This window comes from Athene cunicularia (assembly GCF_003259725.1).
Source record: "Athene cunicularia isolate RWA chromosome 18 unlocalized genomic scaffold, athCun1 chr18_part1, whole genome shotgun sequence".
Lineage (NCBI taxonomy): Eukaryota > Metazoa > Chordata > Aves > Strigiformes > Strigidae > Athene > Athene cunicularia.
In genome coordinates this window covers 12,135,216-12,138,999 of record NW_020799123.1, presented here as the reverse complement: position 1 = coordinate 12,138,999, position 3,784 = coordinate 12,135,216, and the positions used below count along the sequence as shown (strand labels likewise).

General features: G+C 56.5%; 1 long non-coding RNA gene across 1 annotated transcript in view; it reads right to left on the bottom strand.

Annotated features, from left to right (window-relative positions):
• Positions 1 to 231: 231 nt before the first annotated feature.
• The window catches only part of LOC113486898, a 27,446-nt gene continuing 23,893 nt past the window's right edge, over positions 232 to 3,784 (bottom strand). Inside the window, exons 2-3 of the long non-coding RNA XR_003399678.1 lie at positions 832 to 846; positions 232 to 242 (exon numbers count right to left, since the gene is read on the bottom strand). This is a non-coding gene — a long non-coding RNA (uncharacterized LOC113486898). The remainder of the gene's footprint in view (positions 243 to 831; positions 847 to 3,784) is intronic.

The following is a 3,784-nucleotide window of genomic DNA, read 5'->3' as shown; positions in this document are numbered from 1 at the left end:
CCTCTGAGAGTCCTTCTCTCCAGTTGCAAAAGGAGCCACATGGCTGATGGAGCAAAGCGAGGACCCCGCTTTCCCTTAGCCCTTCCGCTAGGAATTCAGAGGTTAACCAGCCCGCGTCCTCCTCCCGGGAGATGATAAGCCTGTGACGATGTGCATGGTGTTTGGGAGCCTGGGGAGAGGGGCTTTGCTCTCGCAGCTCTGCTCCTGGTAAGATTAATGCCCTGAGAATGCGGGAGCGGCAGCTCCGTGGGTGCTGGGGGCTGAAAACCTGACTTGGGGTATCCGACCCCCCAGCATCCCACCAGCCCTGTGGGCAGAAGCCCCACCAGCAGTTCCTCTGTTTTCCCCAACCTCTCTCAGCCGTTTGGTACCTGCAAAGGGCTCCGGCAGCCCCCCCAGCTCCCCTAGAACCGAAGTTGCTGACTGTACGGGCTCCCTTTTGTCTTCCCTTCCTGAAGCCTGCGTTACCTCTTGAGCTGGCTCAAAGGCTCTCCTTCAGGGCGGCTCAATAGACACTACAGAGGAATGAGAGGAGGAAATTAAACACGGTGGGTGTTGGCCCAGCACCCTGGAAGCTGCTCCGTGACCGGGCTGCCAAAGACCCTGCGCTCCGTGGCTCAGAAGTCCCTCGGCGGGGGGAGGAAGGAGAAGGAGGGAGCGAAGGGCTTTTTTTTAACCCCCAAGAGACGGCAGAAGTCTTCCTCAACAGGCGGCCGGGCTGTGCCTTGGGGCTGTGAGGTGCAGGTAGACCCTGAGCCTGGTCCCCAGCGCTGCTCGAGGCGGGACGGAGGCATCGCTGCGCCCGCACTCGGGGACGATGCGTGTAGGGACCAGCCCGGCCCGTGGCTGAAGTGCCTTGGGCAGGACGGGTCTGTGTCTCAGAAAATGCAGGTGTTCACTCCCCTTTCATGTCGGATGAGGTCTCGGTGCTGGCAGGCTCGGGGGTGACAGAGGCCAGGCCCCTGCTGTCGTAGGTACCGCGTCCTCTGGTGCTCGTGAAACTTAATATTAAAAATAGTTCAGTGTTGGCTTCATGTGGTGCATCTTCCTCTCCGGCTTTCACAGCAACTTTGAGGCAAGTTCAGGGATGCTTCTGAGCAGATGTCGCTGCTCAGGGGTGTCCTGTCCCACAGGGTCCCTGTACCCTGCACCTCTCCGAGCCAGAGCTGCGAGCACCGCAGCGATGGCAATTTCTGGAACTTCGTGCTTATTAGTGGTTTGGAAATATTTCAGTTTTTTTTTTCTTAAAACATGGGATCTTGGTGTGGTGTGAGTGCGCTGTAATCTCACTTTTTTTTTTTTTTAATTAGGTAACTTTATAGCTCTTCTCTTTGTAAAGTCAAATTTGAAAACACAACCCCGAAGTTTCAAAAGCCAGAAAGCAAATAAAAGGGAATGTAAACAACATTTTCTACACGTTCAAATCTCTGGATTTTTTATTTTTTTTTTAAATTTTAAACCTGTCTCATGATTTTCAGAACGCACCGAGCTTGAGGAGTGATAGGATTACCGTACGCTGGTGGTATCTTCTAGTGCCTGGGGAAGCCTGCTGTTGATGTTGGGTTATCCTGGAGATAACTAATTAAGATTAGTTTAAATGAGCGGCTTCTGCTGCAGTTGGCAGCGCATTAATTTCCCTTTCATATACCACAGGCTTGTTTGGAAGGAGTTTTGAAGGATGCTTCTACGGCTGAGCAGTGCCATCGTGGTAAAGAGGCAAAGCCCAGCCTTGCTTAGGCTGGTGTCGCCGCAGCGGCCGGGCATCGTGGTAACCCCTGAGGGTGCCCAGGCTCATCCCCCCTCACCCCCCTGCAGGGAGCCTGGCGGTGTCTCAGCTGGTGACAATTTGGTTGCTTTAATGCACCAGCAAGGAGCGGAGGTGCTGCTTGTTTGGGGATGAGGTGGCAACTTGACATCCGAGGTGACAACTTGACATCCGAGGTGGCCGTGACCTCATCACTGTCCCAAGCAGGAGCCGTTGGAGCCTGGGTTCTTGCTCACCGACGTGAGCAGCGCTGGGGCAGGCTGCAGGTCTAATCACATCCTGGCCTTTTTCTCCAAATCTCTCTTAGATTTTACTTTTTTTACTTCTTTTTTTTTTAAGTAGTCGGTTCTGTCTGGGGCTGTTGTACAGGATTAAGGTCCCCAAGTGTGTGTTGCTCTGCTGCAGTGCAGGAGGGCAGCGTGCGAGGCTGGCTTACCTATAATGGCTCATTACTGGGGGCAGAGATTTTGGGTTTGCTCTCGCCCTCGGCCACGTGAACAGCCTGGCTGGCACTGTGTGATTAAATTAGTTTCTAGGAGAACAAATCCCGGATTAGCGTAGCCATTTGCCATGCTGAAAGTGGAGCCCTGCTAATTAGGTTTATGTAACGGGCTCGCATGGCGTTCCGTAATCGGCGAGGGGCAAGGGGAGGGGGGGGCCGGGGTGGCTGTGCTGGTTAATTGGGAAGCACGCTGGGGTCCGTGGTAGCCGCTGGAGCTGCTGAACTCTGGGCTGAATTTCTAATTGGAAAAAAAAAAAAAAAAAAAAATTAAAAAAATAGCGTTGCGTAGCATTGCTTCCAGCAGTGCTGAGAACCGCGCGCTGGAGTCGAAGTACCGTTGTTCTCTGCTTGTTGCCGAGAGCGATGGTGTCTCCGACGCCTTGTCTTGCCCCACAAATGTCTTTTCCTCGGGCCCTGGGCAGAGCAAGAGGCTGGTGCTGCCCCGCTGAGCACCCTCTGCCCCTCTGGCGGGAGGCGAAGCGCTGTCGGGGGGTGGTTATCCCACCGCTCCCCCCCTCTTTTTGAAGCAGCCGTGGGACCCCTCGCACGGCACGGCTGCGGTTCAGCCCCCACTTGCCCAAGAGCGAGCTCTGGGCTTTGCCAGGGCCCCAGATGTGGGCAGATTCCTGCGGGAGATGCTTTGTTTCCCAGGTCTGTTGGCGCGGTTACAATTTCCCGGCTGGGTAGGCAGCGTGCAGCATCTGGATGGCCCAGCCAGCCCGCTCCCTCCCGCTGAACAAACCCTAGTAAAAATTGCCCAGCGAACCTCAGTAAAAATTAATGGAGTAGTCAAAGGCTAATCCATCCCAGGGAAATGTAGATTAAATCCCTGCAGCAATGGGAGACTTGCCTTCCAGCTGTGATGGAATCGGGAATTTTCCCTCTGCCTCCCTGGCCGCCGTTCCCCCTCCTCTGCCCGCAGTGGTGAGGGAGGGTGGCACAAAGGGACATCGTTGGCATCACGGTGATGAGGCAAAGTAGCCGGCCCTGGGGCAGCTCGGTGGGATCTGGAGCAAGAGGCTGAGCTGCGGCTCCTGCACATGGGTGGGACGGAGGCTGCGAGCGGCTGCGGTTGAGGATTGCTCACGGGGACGTGTTTCTGGGGGGTGCGGGGGGAGGAAAGCCCTTGTGCAGTTGGCAGTTTTTTGCTGGCCCTAATGGGGAGGTGGGGGTGCAGGAAGGTGTGTCCAGTGGGTGGGGGTCTCCAAGCATCGTCGTGTTGCGGAGCTGCAGCGCGACCGCCCCCCAGGCATCCTGTGTCCCCCTGGGGTGGGGGCGGCCTTGGTGGGACCCTTGGGGATTTAAATGGGGGCATGTCTAGAAATAGCAGGGCTGGTGGGAACGCTACAACTGCCCTCCAGAAAAACGCCTCCTGCCCCCCCTCGAGGGGTGCTTGCACGGGGATGAACGTGCCTGGTCCTGGAGCTGGGGCTTTTCACGCTCCCCGGCGGGGTTCGTTGGGTTCATCTGGGTGGGGGGTTTAGTCATGGCAGGGCCCGATCCCCCCCCCCCGCCCC